This window comes from Canis lupus, chromosome 16 (genome assembly GCF_048164855.1).
Source record: "Canis lupus baileyi chromosome 16, mCanLup2.hap1, whole genome shotgun sequence".
NCBI classification, from domain to species: Eukaryota; Metazoa; Chordata; class Mammalia; order Carnivora; family Canidae; genus Canis; species Canis lupus.
In genome coordinates this window covers 25,704,925-25,723,278 of record NC_132853.1, presented here as the reverse complement: position 1 = coordinate 25,723,278, position 18,354 = coordinate 25,704,925, and the positions used below count along the sequence as shown (strand labels likewise).

At 37.1% G+C, this 18,354-nt stretch overlaps 1 protein-coding gene and 1 long non-coding RNA gene across 11 annotated transcripts in view; both read right to left on the bottom strand.

Annotated features, from left to right (window-relative positions):
- Positions 1–18,354, bottom strand: part of BCAS3 (BCAS3 microtubule associated cell migration factor) — a 592,168-nt gene that overhangs the window by 159,397 nt on the left and 414,417 nt on the right. The window lies entirely within an intron of this gene.
- LOC140606371 (uncharacterized) lies at positions 990–8,730 on the bottom strand. The gene is made up of 2 exons (XR_012008704.1): positions 6,427–8,730; positions 990–3,033 (listed from the first exon to the last, which is right to left on the bottom strand). It is a non-coding gene; the product is annotated as an uncharacterized lncRNA (long non-coding RNA).

The following is an 18,354-nucleotide window of genomic DNA, read 5'->3' as shown; positions in this document are numbered from 1 at the left end:
ACCTGTGGCTGGATATTCTTTTTGAGGAGGATATTAAAAATAGCCCTATTAATCATCATGACTACATATATTTTAAAGATAACTTAAAGAGGTTTTTTATTGAGGTTCCTATGTAAATAAGATTAATAATACTAGTAATACTTTTCTTTTTCTGAGTCTACTTAAGTGCAAGGATCTTACAGAGAATTTTACAAAGTCAATGTTTTCAACCATGTTACTAATAAAATTTCAGCAAAACCAGAAACATTACTCTGCCCTGCCACTAAAGAAGATGAGAATACATTAGTTGGTATTAATTTAAAATCTTATAGCTCCAAGAAAGCTTTGGAAAAATAGATACTCAGCTACCTGAATTTTCTCGAGCTGCGGGAGAGACAGATTTTCTCCATTTCTGGGCTCTGCAGCAATACAGGAACTACTTGGGGTAGGAGTTGGTGGAGAGTGCAGTTGTATCCATACTTTTAAGATCCTATTCAATGCACAAGAAAATATGTACAAAGCTGCAGATTTGCTTGTAAAAGCAAATTTTTTTTAAATTTTTATTTATTTATGATAGTCACAGAGAGAGAGAGAGGCAGAGACACAGGCAGAGGGAGAAGCAGGCTCCATGCACCGGGAGCCCGACGTGGGAATCGATCCAGGGTCTCCCGGATCGGGCCCTGGGCCAAAGGCAGGCGCCAAACCTCTGCGCCACCCAGGGATCCCTAAAAGCAAATTTTTTGAGACAACTGTGATAGCGAAGCAGTCCAATAAATTGTGATACCTCCATAAAACAGAATTCGATTGAAAAGGGCTCGTGATCAGAAGGCCAGGCTAAGGAACCAGATTACCTTGGTTAAATCTGAATCTAGCCTTGGTTTTTTTCTGTCTTTGTCACTTTGGATGTAGTTGTAACCTTTCTTTAACTCAATTTCTTCATCTATTGATGTCTATATCCTAAAGTTATAGTGAAGACTAAATGAAATAATACACACCTGAAATACTATCCATTATTTTTTTTAATTTTTATTTATTTATGATAGTCACAGAGAGAGAGAGAGAGAGAGAGAGAGAGAGAGGGGCAGAGACACAGGCAGAGGGAGAAGCAGGCTCCACGCACCGGGAGCCCGACGTGGGATTCGATCCTGGGTCTCCAGGATCGCGCCCTGGGCCAAAGGCAGGTGCTAAACCACTGTGCCACCCAGGGATCCCAATACTATCCATTATTATTACTATGTAGCTAGGAAAAAGAATGAGGTAGATATGTATGTATAACACACACTAACAAGGAGACAATGTCTATCGTTCAAATTGGTGAGAGAAAAACAAGGCTGGAGAGCAGGAGATGCAGTATGAGAACAGGGAAGGAAAATCTGAACTCCTGTTCTTATATGCACGTGACAGAAGATTAAAGAACACCTCTGCCACTTTTGGCACCCTGCAAAAGTTTATGTGCAGAAAACTTGGAAAAGGTGGTAAAAACAAATATTAATAACATATCTTAAAATGAAGAGACCCTTGAAAAACATAAGCTTTGGAAGCTTACATGTCAATTGTTCCCCTAATATGTCTGTCCTTTCAAAACAAAGTTTTTTTGAATCTATATAGAGTTCTTCAAGTTAAAAAAAGAACTAGATTAAAAAAAAAACAACAACCCAAGAACTAGATAGAATCAAAGTAAAAAGTAGTACATCCATCAGGGAGAAACCTCCTCACAATTTTCTAATATATAAAAAAAGTAGTTTCAGGTAATATAGTCATTCACAGTGCCACAAAAGAACTAGAATAACTTACAGACACGTGGGTGTGTAAAAGTCTTGATGAAATACAGCCTTACTTATTGTCACACATCAATTTATTCTCAGCACTTAAGAATCATCTGCACAGCTCTGACTCAGAATATGGGGGACACTGGGGACACAATGAATGATGAATGCCCCAGAGTGCCCTGAGCATGTCAGCTATTCTGACATGTAGTCTCACTCCAGTGTATGTCAAGGTGTGCAACATCACAAAAGTGAATATATCAATTTTATGCTAAAAATCAAAGGCACAACAGATTTAAGGTCCTATTTCAAAGGTGATGATTGGATTGTGTGAAGTCGGGCTTTTGTCAAGATTATCACTTACTGTATACATCTGTAGTTGTGCAGCATTCACTCATTCATTCATTCATTCAACAGTTACTAAATATCTATAACTATAGTGCTTCAAACAGAAGAGCCTAGACAAACTTTTACTGGCTAAAACCTATGCTCCCCAGATAAATGAAAAACTTACAGAAGTAAAAGAGAAGTATAATTCAGGAATATGATCATTTCAGTTGACTCTTTAGGTGGGAAAGAGATACTGTTTTTCCTTTAAAAGCACAGATTCTACTGGTCTGATGGGTACAGAAAGTGTAAAGTGCTTTGGGGCAAAAGTTATCTTTCTGAGCATCAAAGCTGTCTTTCTGATTGTGTCAGCCTTAAACTCTGCTCCTAAAACAGTTCAAACCCTTAAAATACAAAGACTGTTCATCTACAAAGTACTTAGGTAAAACCAGGTACGTGCCAAAGGTCCTACAAAGCTTAGGGAACTTTAAATTACCATTTTAGGACTAACCAGACTGGGAAAAGCATGCTGGACAAGGGTCTACAGAACATACAAGAAGCATATTCTCTGATGAGTAGCCCTTTCTCCTGCCCCCTTCACTCTAGACCAACGGCAGGGTTAGAAGGCATTACAGCATGTGGTAGCAATCACAAAGACCAATTTGTTCTGAGCATGTCAAGGTCAATGACATTATGGCTGAGGAGACGGTCTTGGGCACTGGAAGTCTGCAGTAGTTCCTGAATGTCACACAGGATCACCTATGGTGTTTGTTTGCCATTTCCTTCATATGACTTCTCTTAACAGCTATCTTTCCTGGAGACTTAGAAATATGCAGAAATGCAAATACCTTATTCTGGTGGTCTTCTGTTGGTCAACAAATAAATGTTATTGAAGTTGACAACGTGGGAGGCCCACAAGTAAGTCCAGATGGATTTGTTGAAATAAAACAATTTTTCCTTCCTAAAATACATTTTATCAAAAAAAAAAAAAAAAAAAAAACATTTTATCAGGAAACTGGTCTCTGGCTGTATCCAGCTTAGGATATAATTTTTTTTTCTTTCAGTTTCAACCTTTTTTTGACAGGTAGAAAAGAAGAAAAATAATATTTCTTGCACTTCCCAGACAGGTAAGTTCCAAAGAGAGTCACTTTTTAATAAAAGAATCTTATAACCCTGCCTCTACTTCAATAGGGGGCTAGGAAAATGAACGGGTAGGGTAAATCCATTGTGTATTTGTCAGACTTGCTACTTAATTTCCTCCTGGTGTGAACCAGAAGTTTGCTTTTGATTTCTCATAGAATTTGACTTCTTAATCTTTATCCTATCATTCTTTAATGTTTCTTCACATTATTCATGATATTTATTAAGTTCTAAGGCATTTTCCCCCCTACGTATCCAATGTAAAGACTGAACAATACAATGGGAGTTAGATTTAAAAAAAAAATTCTGGTACTATGTTTTCGAAGGTAATTATATTCTAGATATATTTAATATAAGGACTATAAACTCTGTTTTAAAGAAAGTTACAATGATGAAGCAACAAGAAATTTTGTTATTTTTAACATGGGTATTTTAGTTTAGAAAGATTCCACTCAATGTTTCCCAAATTCAATGTTTCACATAATGGTCAGTCTTAATATGAATGTGGGAAAAAAAGGCAAATCCAAACATGGAATATTATTTTCAAAAAATAGTGAACTAAATGTAAAGGTCCAGTAAAATGTGATATCTAGATTTTTCTGAACTCGTTCACATGACCTTCATTCTATTTATAGAAATGCAGCAATTCCCATTTGAATATAGAGCAATACCTTGTAGGAGAATTTGGTTGAGCACAAATAAACTTGGGGAAAGTGTTGACTTAAAAATAAAACACTGGAAGAGGAGGGAAGGTTTTTTCCCCCCCTCTGTGAAAATTTCCGGAAAAGTTGTAAACAAAGGCAGGTTTGGCTCAGACACTGAGTGACTCTGGTGAGCTGAGGAGGATGAAGAGTATATCAAACCTCCCAGAGTGAGGAAATGTTTGTAAAACAGTTAGTAAATCACAGGCAGCCAGGGTCACCAGGCTGAACAACCCGAAGGACATGCTGCCAAAACCCCAGCTGTGAAAGAAGGGGGCCGGGCACTGCTCACAGCTTGAACCCCGTTTTGAATGATCTCTTGGTTCTATTCTCTGCCCTTTCCCCTCCATCACTTTAGAGCTCTGATGGCTACGCGTTTAATTAGCTCTGGGCCACAGGGCAGTGCTGACTATCACTCCACTGATTGACAAGGTGAGGACGCCAGGATACCGTAAATGTGCTCTGCGGAGTGATACTGATTGAGCCCTTGGTCCTAGGGACAAAGCTGGAAGTTCCAGCTGCGAAGAAAGAATCACACTCAACCTGGGGGAAAAAAAAAGTTGACAAAGATAAACAGCAGGCAAAATATGTAGCTGGAAGTTTCCATGAATTTTGAACTATCTTTTCAAGCCCTTTTGATCACTGTTCTCCCTAACTATTCTATGATACATCTGTTAATTATTCTTTTCCTGATTTTACACAGATGACAATGTGGAAACTGTTAAGTTCTTCAGAAACTGTCTCTTCTGTGCCCCTGTTGTCTCCAGGAGCCAGGAAGACAAAAATAAAATAAAAATGGGAATGAAGAACTGCTAAGGGAGAGAGAAGGGACGATGCACTCTGGAACCTGCACAGAAGGTTCTTCCTGACTGGATTTACATTTAGTTTTTTTCATTAATCTTTACTCCCTAAAAAGAATTTTTTAAAAACCTCAGATTCTTTCTCTGCACCAAACTCAATCTCAAACACAGAGAATGTTATTATGCACTTAAGCTATGGTATGAATGAAGGATAATTATTAATGACTTAAAATTTTTCTTAAAAATGAGAAGTATGGTGAGAAAAAGTTTATTTTTCAAATACGGAATGGAAAAAAGGTGGAACAGACAAAAGCATATGCCTGCTGATTATAACCAACAGAGGCAAAAGGTTGGCATGGTTAAGGTGCTTACACTGGAAAGAAATAAAGAGGGGTGCCTGGGTGGCTCAGCCAGTTAAGCATTGACCTTTGGCTCAAGTCATAATTCCAGGGTCATGGGATTGAGCCCTGCATTGGGCTCCCTGCTCAGCTGACAGCCTGCTTCTCCTTCTCCCTCTGCTATTCCCCCTGCTTGTGTTCTCTCTGTCAAATAAATACATAAAATCTTAAAAAAAAAAAAAAAAAAAGGAACGTAGGTAGGTTTCGAAATTATACAAAAAACTCTTCCCTTTTAGACTGAGGAGGTATAAAAAAAATTTTTTTGAGAGGTGGCATTAGCCAACTTCTCCAGATAATCTAATATGAGCCCTGATCCACCAAAAAGGATGAAGACCACCTTAGTCTCAATGCTGATAGTAGAACTATAAACCTGTTTAGAGAAAATTCAGCAGGACAGATACATAAGAGTCAGCTTCACTGCTGAAGAGCTACTGACATAATATAAGTTATTCACACTGTTTATTTCTACTTTTATCCCTTTTAGATACTTGGACCATGTAAGAGCGACAGGGCATGTGCTATTGAGTTGTTTTTCTGGGCTGGCACTGAGTCAGACACACTCTTAGCTCATCTCTCACACTTTTGTCATAATGGCAGGCCGATCATGGCGCCATATAACTAACTCTCAGTTTTGCTTTATAAAAAATTCACTTGGCTCGTCCAAACATCAAACAAAATTTTGGGCCCAATGCATTCTGACTCTAACTAATGGAATAATTAGCCCAGACAGCCTAGAGCAGAAAATCAAAAAGGAAAGTAAACTCTGTTGAGAGCTCTAGTTAATGCTTTGAGTAATACTTCAAGGCATCTGAGAAAAGCATGGGCTTTAGAGCCAGATCTGGGATCAAATCCTGACTTCGATCTCATAAACTGTGTTACACTGGGTAAGCTATCCATCATCAGTTTCCTCATCTGTAAAATGGAATAAAAAATCACTACCTACTAGGACTGCTGGTAGAATGAAATGTGATACTTCTGAAAATACCTGGAATGGTGTCTGATACATAAAAAATACTCAAAAACATTAGCTTCCTTTTCCCAACTCTCCCCTCATTTCATGGGAGAATAAGCTTTCTTTAAAAGTCCACGTCTTCTTCAGACAAAACATGGAATGTACTCCATGAAGGGAGCCACACTGTTCTCTCATCATTAACCACAACCTGGGCAAAGTCTCCGGGACCTCGAGTCTTGCACCACATCTGTTATAGTCTAAGTCAAAGGACTCCGTTAAGCCTCACAGAAGAGAGTGTCCCCCCAATAATAAATGGGCTTGACTCAAACTTTGGATATTTAGCTATTTAAACATGTTGCTCACAGCTCATGTTCTCAGCTTGAGGAATTCCTCTTGGATCCTTTCTCCAGTGGCAATGGAAGGTTTCCACATTACATTCTCTGCCCTCTTATTTAGCTGGCAAGTCAGATAAAACAAAAATAAATTCAGAACAAATACACACACATATGCATACTTCAGTGCTATTGTGAGTCAGACAAGTATGTGATTAATACAGGATGGAAGTATGGTAGGTTATTGGCTCCTCCCTCTGATTTTGGTACTAGTAGGTATTTGCAAATGTCAGTCTGGATCTGAGAAGAAATATAGCTGTCACGTTTGATTTTAGGTTTAGGTTAAACTTTATCCTAATTTTTTAAAAGCAAGATATCATAACTTTAATGGGACTAAAAGACAACTGAATAACGACTTATAATTTTTTACCATCTGTCCCTCTTTGCTCTGTCTGGTGGATGAGGAAACAGCACTTCCTGAGTAAGGGTCAAGGATAAATACCTGTCCTACTAAAATTGACTCAGAGCATCTACCTTGGCTTTAAAATCCTATGTGATGGGTTTCTGTGGTTTTGTTTTGTTCCCTAATAAGGATAGTCATGGACCATGGCAGGGGTGGATAGAAGTATCCCATAAAAACAGAGCCTGTTTCAATTCTATTGAAATTTCAGCACTTGAGTATTAGCTCAGAGAAGTTTCTTCACAGGGAGCACAATAAATTCAGTCTACCTACACCTGGCCCTATGGTGTCAAAGAAACAAAACCCAAATATGGCTGGAACAGAAGCAAGATAAAACTAAAAATATACTAACATAATGAGGGCCAGTCAGCCAAACTGAAACTATCATACCACCACCCTAGTTGAGAATCAAAAGAAATTTGCTCTGCTTCTAAAGCCCCTCCAAGAGGAATGGTTGGTTTGCAAAGATCAGGATGCAAAAGGCTAACCTTCAACACTAGCTGTGCCATTTATCTTCTATCTGGCCTCGGACAAATTGAGGAGCTTTTCGGAACCTCAGGTTCCTTTACTGTGAAATGAAGATAATCTCTCACTAAGTTGATATGGATATAAAATGATCAAGATGACAATGCTTTATAAACAGTAGGAGCCCATAGGGGTGTAGAATGCTGGCCAGGAGGGCAAGAATGATAAGCAAACCAATTAAGTTTATTTTTTTTTAAAGATTTTATTTATTTATTCATGAGAATACACAAAGAGTAGAGAGAGAGGGGGGCAGAGACACAGAAGCAGGCCCCATGGAGGAAGCCTGACGTGGGACTCGATCCTTGGTCTCCCTGGGCCAAAGGCGGCGCTAAACCACTGAGCCACCCGGGGTGCCCACCAATTAAGTTTATTAATTGAATTCTCACTCATTCAAACCATCCTGACTCCCTCTGGTACCTCAAGCAAGCTGTGGTGGTCTAAAACATTTTATCTCTAAGTCAACAGTAAATTCTAAGGTTTTTTGTTTTTCATTTTTGACAGGGAGTCTACGAAACATAGGGCTTCTATTTCAAACTGGCTTAGATGGGATGCTGCAGCGAGTTTTGTTAAACTTTCCCCAAGCATGTTTCTATTTAAAATCATCCTTCTGCATTATTCTGGAAGAGAGGGTAACTCTTATCTCATCCAAAATTGGTGTTTCCAATTTCCTTATATAACAAGGCTTGAATGTTGTGGAGGAAGTAGGCAAGAACTAAGGAACCAAGAGAGATCAAAAAGCAAGAGACCTATAACCTGTAAGGTTAAGAGGTTATGACCCTAGGGCCCTGAAGTAAGGTGGAAGTCTAGAAAGACGTTTTCAGGTACTTTTAAGCAACTAGCTTTACAGGGCTTTTTGAAAATGGATAGAGATAGGATCTAATGCTTTACGACAACATTACTGGCATGAATACACTTAGAAAGATCATAGAGATCCCACTGAAATTAACCTGTCCATGTTGTCTGAGGAAGGATGTATAGTATCAGTAATTCCTTACCCTTTGTGTTCACTGTTTAAAAATCAACATCTGTCCCTCTGACAGTTTTTCTTTTGACTTACTCATCATAGTTTTTATCCTAGACCCAAACCTTTGGCAGAGTCAGGCCACAAATTAGAATAGATATGATTAGATAACCACATTGCATCACATGCATACCTAAACAATAGTGTCAACCACATCCTAAATTTGATTATGATAGGTACTATTTGCCTTTAAATGAAGAAAGGAAAGTTGCAGGCAGAAGAATATCAAGATGTCATTAATATAACACCACATACTGGGCTCCCCCCTCTGTTTTTCTAATAGTTGATAGGGAAGGCAGAATGGAGAGGAAAGAGTAAGGCTGGCTGGTGTCATAGACATTCTGTACAAAAGAACAGATATAAACATGTCTTATATGGTTGTACACAGTATACAAGTAGCTCGAAGAGGAGGAGGAAATGGAAAGAAAAAATACCTTTCTGTATATCCCAGCAAGAACTATAACATATTAGGATTGGGAAAGTCTTAAGAAAATAAAAATAAGATACAGAGCTGCTTTAACTAAATTCAGGAAGCCTCAACCAAATACTTCTTTAGTCACTAAGAATTATAAAATAGAGGGCAGCCCCGGTGGCCCAGCGGTTTGGCACCACCTTCAGCCTGGGGTGTGATCCTGGAGACCTGAGATAGGCTCCCTGCATGGAGCCTGCTTCTCTCCCTCTCCCTCTGTCTGTCTGTCATGAATAAATAAAGCCTTAAAAATTTTTTAAAAAAAAGAATTATAAAATAGATAAAGTGTTTCAGTTATGTATTACTAGTAATCAAAGTATGGTATGATAAAAATATATTCAAAGTCTTTGGAGCTTGTAAACATATATTAAAGACATCAGTCATCAGGGAAAAATCAGTGATTTCTAAGTATCATTATCTTAAAAGCTTTAGAAACATGCACCTTTCCAACTTCCAATTATGTTAAACTAATCTGCATCAATCTAAGGAAACATTTAGATTCTCAGAGTCAGGAAATTAAACCACTAGTTCTTAAATTCTGAGCACACACCTCTGGACTTCTGTCTTGTTTTTATATTTCATGTTTGTAGATAAATGCTAAGAAAATGTTTGAGCTGAATTGAACAACGTATTCAAATTAAGTGGATTAATCAGAAGTAAGTGCACAGAAACTTCTGAAAAAGGGCCATGTACCAGCACAGCAAATAGTAGGACTAGCAGTGACAACTTGCCAGAAACACCCTCACCATACCCTTACTCTCCTACAAAACATAAACCAACTGATATGTAGATTAAGGTAATGAAAAGCAGCCCCCTCCCCAATTTAGCATAAAGCGGCCAGTAGGTATCATTTAAATGCGAATGATTTCAAAATCAGCATTTCTTGTACCTTATTTAAATTTCACATCAACAAACATTGATTAGACACTCATGTGCAAGGCTTAGTGGATACAAACATGAATAAGACCTAGTTTTCTTGCCCTCCAAATGCTTAAAATCTAATATTATGTACATAGCAAGGATAGACCTCTATCACATTCCTAACACACTGACCTTATTTCTTATCCATGGAAATACCTGACTTAAAACATAATCTAGAAGCCATCAGACTATTTATTCAAATGTTGATGCTTTGGAAACATTTGCTTTGATATTCTAGGCAGAGACCACAGTGGGAAGCAAGTGGGGTTGCACAGTAAATCTGGGTACATCTGGGATCAGCAGATAGCACTAGGTCTTTAACCAGTGTGGCCTAGTACTATTCTTCCTCAGTGCAGGATCTGTGTGTTTGCATACCTGACCAGTGGTCCACAGCATCCTCCAGCTGCACACTCTACCTTTGTGATCTCCACTCCTCTGGTGGTAAGAAGAGAGGAAGTATCTCAGATAATCACTAAAATTCCTTCTAGTTGTGATATACCATGAGTAAAGCTAAAATGTTTGTTTCAGGCAGATCATCACGAGAAGGAAAATGCATTATTTAACTTCTGTGTCAGATAAGCATTCTCTAAGACAACATCTCCATTTTGGCAAAAGACCCTAATTTATGTCTCTTTATGGATTCCAATAGCATGAGCTCATCCTACACCTAAAAAATGTATTCATTATGTAAGCTTTCCCTTAAGCAAATAGAAGCCTGGAGAGGAGGAAAGTGCTGCTTGCCATTCAATTTGGCTTCAGCAGAACTTTCCATTATTAGGGAGGAGGCTGCCCATTTCTAGATAATGAGAACAAATTTTTCATCATCATCGTGGTGTCTTTTATTCCACCATGTCACTCTGGAAGAGTTTGAAAGTCATATACTCTCCACCTTTGCCTCTTGTAGCAACAACAGGTTATAAAAATAATACTTTGTCTCATGGTATGCAACCTTAAGATGAACTCGGGAAAATGGTATTCGTTATCCTGTTGGATATATTAGATGTGCAATAACGATGTATTATAAAGTAAATCAAATTACAAAAATGAACCCTATCCCTTGGATAAAGTTCTGGGAGTGAGCCAACACCACAATTATTATCTTCTCTAGAATTGAATGTTCTACATAAGTGTTTGGAAGATGTAAACAGGACATAAATCTGAGATCGGTTCTTCAATCTGTCTACAAATAACCATGACATTATATATAAACTCGACTTTAGAGCATATATGCTTTCTGTTTAAGCAGTTAAGAAGTGTATTAGACACTATGATAAACAGAAAAAATGAATACCGATAAATGCAAGCCTTCCGTCTCGGAAAGTCTTCCCTTATTTGATTAAGTTAGGTGAAAAACAGAGCAGTCATGCTTGTAGCCTTTCTTCCTTTTCCCTTTCCTCTCCTCTTTTCATTTCTAATGCGAATCGGAAGTCTATGTGGAGCAGTCTGGCTAGCCCCAGTCTAACCTCCCCATCTGGAAGGGGGCTAACCAGCCTTGGGGCTACTTCCAACCCTTCCCAGCTGTTGGGTTGGGGTTTTTTGTTTTTGTGGGCTTGAGAAAGCATATTTATATAAATGATTGCCATATCCTTTGCCAGCTGTTGACCCTGCTCTTGTCCCGGTTGGGGCATGGTTTTCATTTTTAGCGGCCACAGACTGGAACTGACCCTGATAGAGTTAGCACGCTATGCAAACAGCTTTACGCGCTATTGCTGTGACAGTTCAGACAATGGATGCACAGTGTAATCCAAGGGACCGGTGTTTCCCTTTGGGCAAATGTCACAGAATCCAGAGTTGGAAGTATCAGTTGAAAAAATAAATTCTGAGATTCACTGTGTTACGGAATAGCTTCTCTTCAGTAATGCAGACTTCAGTGATTTCAGCTCAGGTCAGAGCAAGAATTTATCAGCAGCGACAAATGAGTTTTCCCTTGTACACGTACGAACCCCAAAAGTTCTCTAGATAGATCTGCAGGGGCAACCGCCTATATAGTTATATGAGTGGTAAAAAGAAGTAGTATTTTTAATTTTAAAACTTTGTATATATGTTTCTGATGTAAAGGTCCATAAATTTTTAAAAACTAAATTTTCATATCTTAATAGGACAAGAAGAAAAATCAGTCTGGGCTTTTTGATCATTATTATAGCCTACCAATAATCATTCCTGAAGATCCAATCAGAACACTTCTTACATTCGTTACCAACCAGGATAAATCCATGTTTAATCTGTGGATAACTGCAGTCACAGTGAACTAGAAAGTTTAGAAATATTCCTAGGGAGAGAACAACTGGAAGAGGGGAAGCCAAAGGGATGGGAGGGGAGAGTATTCCATTAAGGACAATTTATCCGAAACAACGAATATTTTGTCTGCAGTTAAATGAGAATAAGAGAATAAGCAGAACATTTTTACAATTTTTATAAATTGTATTAAGTCTTTCTGGCCGTAAGGACCAATGGCATATGTGGAGAATGAAGAAATGTAATTAAAAAGAACTTGATTGTTGATACTTAATGTGATACACCTACAGACACTGAGGATTTCTAATATTTGATAATTTACCAGGTCATTTAGTCATCACAACAGATTATTTAGAGAGTCAAAAAAAAAAAAGATTATTTAGAGAGTCTAACTGTAAAAGGAAAGTAGCAAGACAGCATATCAAAAAGAAGTCCTATATTAGGTTTTCTCCTTCTCTGCCGTCAAGCCTGCAGGCTGGCTGGCTATGGCAGATGGAGACTACCATACGAAACTGTAATTAAAATGTGAACCCCATCTTAGAGGTCAGAATAGAACAGTTGACAAACAGGGAAGCTGGGAGATGGAAAGAGAAAATATTTCCTGACATAGGCATTTTTAGTCTTTGAAAAACAATCCAAAAGGAAATTTAGCCTGTGAATTTAAGCGTCACATACTTAGTGTATCTTTTTAAAATCCTCAGAAGCTTGAGGTCTGGAATTGCTTTAAAGGCAGCTCAGAATTTCAATCAGCTTTAGCACAATGAAAATTTCAAGTGCTAGAGGAATTAACTGATGGGATCTTTGAAGCTTCCATGAACTCTGATTAACTAATGACAAAATCTGTGAAATTACAAGGCAATATTTTCTTTCTCTGATGTAAATGTATTTGGAATAATGAAGAAAAGAAAATGAAGCCATTTGTTGCTTAGGGCAGATCCTGACTGGAAATTTCACACCATTGGTACAAGCTAACGGCACAATCTCCAGATACACTGTTTTGTAAGCAAAATATAATTAGATTTTTTAAATGCAATATATCTTTTATATCCATTATTGATATTTTGAGGTTTATTTCTACCACCTTATTTTGTATGTTCTGTGCCTTCTACTGCACTTTTATTTAATTTATTCACATATTCATTTCTATTGCAGTTTTCTATAATCATTTTGTCTCTAGTCATGTTTGAAGGCTATAGACTGTATTTTTGTTAATGGTTTACCCTTAATTTTTATCATACTGTACACAACAATTAATTTCCTCAAGTCACTCAATAATACAGTATTTGTCCTAAATATGCTTTAATTGCCAATGAACAACGCCACAACTTCCTTGTCATTATTGTCTGGGATTTTAGTTTCATACCAATATATGATCACATGAAAAGTACTATTATAACATTCAAAGTTAATTACCAACCTGATTCTCTATAGTGCAATGTCACTCCCTCCCTCTGCATTCACTTTGTTTATGGTGAAGTACATCTTTAAAGTATTTTCTTTTCAGCAAGAGTGAGACAGTATGAAAGTAATGGATGATAACTTTAGCTGGGTATAGAACTGTAATTCAAGAATTACTTTTGCTTAGCACTTTGGTATATTACTCCATTATTTCCTGGCATCTATGCCATCCAATAGAAGTCTATAATCTATGTAGTTTTCATATGTAAGCAGGTAATATGTCTTTTCTCTCTGTTAGCTTTTTAAAAATCAATGGTCTTTAATTTTACTGTAAAGTATACAGATACGAATTTATTTACATATATGCTGCTCCACACTCAAATTATAGTTTCTTTTTTTCCTTTTTTAAAAAGGGTTTTTATTTATTTATTTGAGAGACAGAGAGTAAGCCCATGAGCAGAAGGGAGGGTGAAGTAGACCCCCACCACTCAACAGGGAACATAACCCTGGGATAATGACCTGAGCTGAATGCAGATACATCACTGACTGAACCACCCAGACACACTCAAGTTATACTTTGAATCTGAGGACTAAATCTCTCCAATCTATAAATTCTTAGTTATCATGTGAACATCACTTCTTGGTCATTCTTATTATTTTGGAACTCTTATTAAATATATATTGACATTTCTAAACTCCTTGTTTTTTAACTACTCTTTCATATTTTTAAATCTCTGTGCTGCTTTCTGAGAACTACTATCTAAAAATACAGTCTGAAATTATTACTGAGTTTAAAATGTCAATGTCTTTATTATTTTATTGTTAATATTTTGAAGTGATTTTTTTCCATATTCACTTGTTCTTATTTCTGCTGGCTTTGTTTTATAATTTCATGTTTTATAAAGCTATTCCTTTATCTTTTTTGAGAACCTGAAATATAGAGGGTTTTTTCAGATTGTTCTATTATTTTCCTTTCATCTGAATGAATTCATCTCCTATCTGCTGACTTTATTGTCTGTCTTTATTGGTATTAATGCATTATTTTATTTTATGAATTCTGACATTTGATCTGTAGATTCATATTAGGTCTGAGTTACAGTGAATTTTTTTCACTTTCTCTATGAGTATACCATACTACTCCCTATCTTCTAGTTTAATAGTTGCCTCTATGGAATCTGTAAAACTCCAGTTCAGAATTTGATCTTATTTTAAGCAACTAGGGATTGGATCCCTCAGTAATAAAAAAAAATTGAAATCAGAAAAGGAGTCAGTTCCTAAGGCTGTCTTTGTTTTCTCTTCCTGGACATTCAGTTTCAAATAAGCCACAGCTCTTGGCAGCAGTCCTCAGTAGCTTTCATTAGACACTATTTGGTCCCAAATGGAACACTCTGCAGAAGCCTAAATCCCACACACCTGAATCATCTTTCAGACACTAACACCAATACTCTCCACCTCTTGGCCCCTAATATTTCTGTTTCAACTTTGGTCCACTGAGATGTTTGTCTTATTTTTGAGCTTTGTCGTGTCTTCTAAATTTTCTTTTCTGTTTTTTTCCTTCTTTTATTTTTCTAATAGTTTATCATTAAGGCATAGACTTATAACACCATCTTTACTGAAAGAGTCCCCCCAACTTTTTGGTAGTCTTGAAGTCATTAACTTTTTAATGTTCTTCTAAGCTAAAAGAACCTTATTATTGCTATTTCACAGATATTTCCATACACAAGCCATGCTGAAAATTTCTTGTAATTTATAATTATAATTAGTTTCTTATACTCTTTTAATTATTCAAGTAATGAATAAAAAACACTCAAATTCGTGGTGCCTGGGTAGTTCAGTCAGTTAAGCATCCAATTCTTGTTTTTGGCTCAGGTCATGCTCTCAGGGTCCTGAGATTGAGCCCCACGTCAGGCTCCAAGCCTAGCATGAAGCCTGCTTAAGATTCTCTCTCTCCCTCATCTTCTGCCCTACCATCCCTCTCTAAAAAGAAAGAAAGAAACTCAAAACATATCCTCTTAAATTATAAAAACAAAGTATTTAACATCAAAGAACTGCAAATTTAGAGCAAAAACGGCCACTTTTGCATATTGGATTAGCAAACAGAGTTAAGAGAGAGAGTAAAGAAAAATCATCCTTTTACATTTATATGGCAGTGCAAACCTGACAATCCATTTGAAAAGTGATTTGGGTAACATACATCAAAAGCTCTAATAGAACACACACTCAACGGATCAGCCATTCTACTGCTGGAAAATTTATCCTGAGAAAATAATAACATAAATGTACTGAAATGTACAAGGAATTCATTGTTTATAAAAGCAAAAAACAAAGCTAACAATAGCAAAACAAACAAAAGCAAAGGAACAAATAAAGTATTTATTAACAAGAGACTGGTTAAATAAATTACAGAAGACTACATGGTCACTTTAAAAATACACTCATATATACAGAAGAGAGAGGTGAAAGGTTATGCCAAAATGTTAACTCTGGGAATATATAAATGGGTAATCTATATTTTCTTTTTCTATGGCTATGATATTAAAATTTTTTTGTTACTGGACCATGTATGTATACCTCTATAAAAAGTAAAAATTAAGCAGAGATGAGAAGAATCACTCTTAAATTCACAGAAGGCAGGTGAATGGAGGTAATATGAGCTGGAGGCCAATCAAATGAATCCCTCAACTGTCTTTATACGTAAATATATCCTGACCCACCTAGAACTAGTTCTTCCTATTACATAAATCTGAGCTCTCCTTTCTTCTTTTCAAGATCTCCAACCCAACCTCCTCCTGGTTGCTCAGGATCTTACTCTGTCAGATATCTGATCTCTCTTCCATTTCTAATTCATCCCTAAATTCTTCATCCTTCCCTCAGACCATAAATAAACTCAAGTTTTTGAAAATTAAAAACAAACAAACAAACAAACAAAAATCTCTCTTAGGGCAGTCTGGGTGGCTCAGTGGTTTAGCGCCTGCCTTTGGCCCGGGGCATGATGCTGGAGACCCGGGATCGAGTCCCACATCGGGCTCCCAGCATGGAGCCTGCTTCTCCGTCTGCCTGTGTCTCTGTCTCTGACTCTGACTCTCTCTCTCTCTCTCAAGAATAAATAAATAAAATCTTAAAAAAAAAAAACCCTCTCTTGAAAGTGACATCCCATGTCCTATTTTCTCACTCCCTACTCCTTCCAATTCACTCCATAATTTGTGGTAGTATGGCTCTCATTCTTGACTGCTATACTCAAACTATCCTTGCTAATGCCCCTAATGACTTGTTAATTGCTAAATTCAATGTATATTGTTATCCTTATCATCGAGGACCACTGTACTATCCCAGATAATGACACTGCTGGTTGAAATCCATCCCTGCCACCCCCCATGACTTCTGGTGGTAATGCATTTTTGGGTTCTAGTCTTTATTCTCTGACAGCTCCTTCTGAACAAATCATTCTTTACAGACCTCTAATATCTTGCTGATTTTCAGGGTCTGCTCCTGATCCACTATTTTTCTCATTCCATACATTTTTCTCTTTCACCTATACTGACAACTACTAAATTTTTACTCAGAGCCAGGTAGTCTACCTTGGTTCTTACAAGTACATCACTTTCAATATTCCTAAAAGTGAGTGAGTTCCCCATTAATTTGCTTTTCTTATATCTTCCCTTCCATTCAATTAGTGTAGACAAAAACCTGAGATTCATATTAACCTCTTCCCCCTTCCTCATGCCTGATATCCAATCACCATGTATGACAATTTTTACTCCGAAACACTTCTCAACTTTCTACTCCTTTCCACTCTCCTTTCCTTTCGTTTACTGCTGCCCTAGGTCAGGTCAATATTATAGGCGGTCTCCCTGACTCCAGTCTTAATCTTTTTTCAAATCTTCTTTCTCTATAGCTATCAATTGGAGGGTTTTGTAACAAATATAAGTGCTAAATCACTATGTTGTACACCTGAAGCACATATATTATATGTCAAATATACTTCAATTAGGGCAGCCTGGCTGGGTCAGTGGTTTGGCACCTGCCTTCAGCCCAGGGCATGATCCTGGAGATCCAGGATTGAGTCCCATGTCAGGCTCCCCGCATAGAGCCTGCTTCTCCCTCTGCCGTTGTCCCTCCTCTTTCTCTCTGTCTCTCTCATGAATAAATGAATAAAATCTTTAAAAAAATTTTTAAAAAATATACTTCAATTAAAAATTTTAAAATCATTAATAAACAATAAAATCTTAAAAGTTAAGTAAAGATAAAAAGTAAAATAAAATGTAAGCCTGATTATACCACTCTTCTTCTACTTGAAACCCTTCTCCATTCTTTACAAGATAGAATTCAAACTTATTAACTAACACACACACTGCTCTGGATTCATCTCCTATAACTCTCTGCCTAGCAGTTTATATTATGGCAATGTCAACTTTTATGAGCCCTTTGAATATATGATGGTTTTTCTTGTCTCTATACCTTTACTTATGCTATATTCTCTACCTGGATTGCTCCTCAGCCTGGGTATTGTTTTCTAGAGAGAAAGCTTTTCCTTAAACATTCTCTACCTTCCTCAACACCAAGTATGTAAAGGAAATTAACAGCAAAGAGCATACTCTATGAAGTCTGCTGTTCCTTATTGTAGAATATTATTAGAAATCCAGTTGATTTTAACCTCTTACCATGAGTTTGATATATTTGAAACTGTTATGGATATACGTTACTTCCTCCTTTTTTTACCTTCTAAGCTCAACACTGCACTCTGAGAAATCTGCATTAATGAATTTCCCCTGCTTGTTGTGCCTTCCACCCACAGAGTGCTCAGTATATGTTTATTCAAAGGCTAAGACCTATGATTAAGGTTATAGAGAGAAAGAAAGCAAATCACTAGTAGCAATAAAGTTTTTTAAAGGCCAAGTAAAATTACCTTCTAGTAATCAAATGAGCCAAC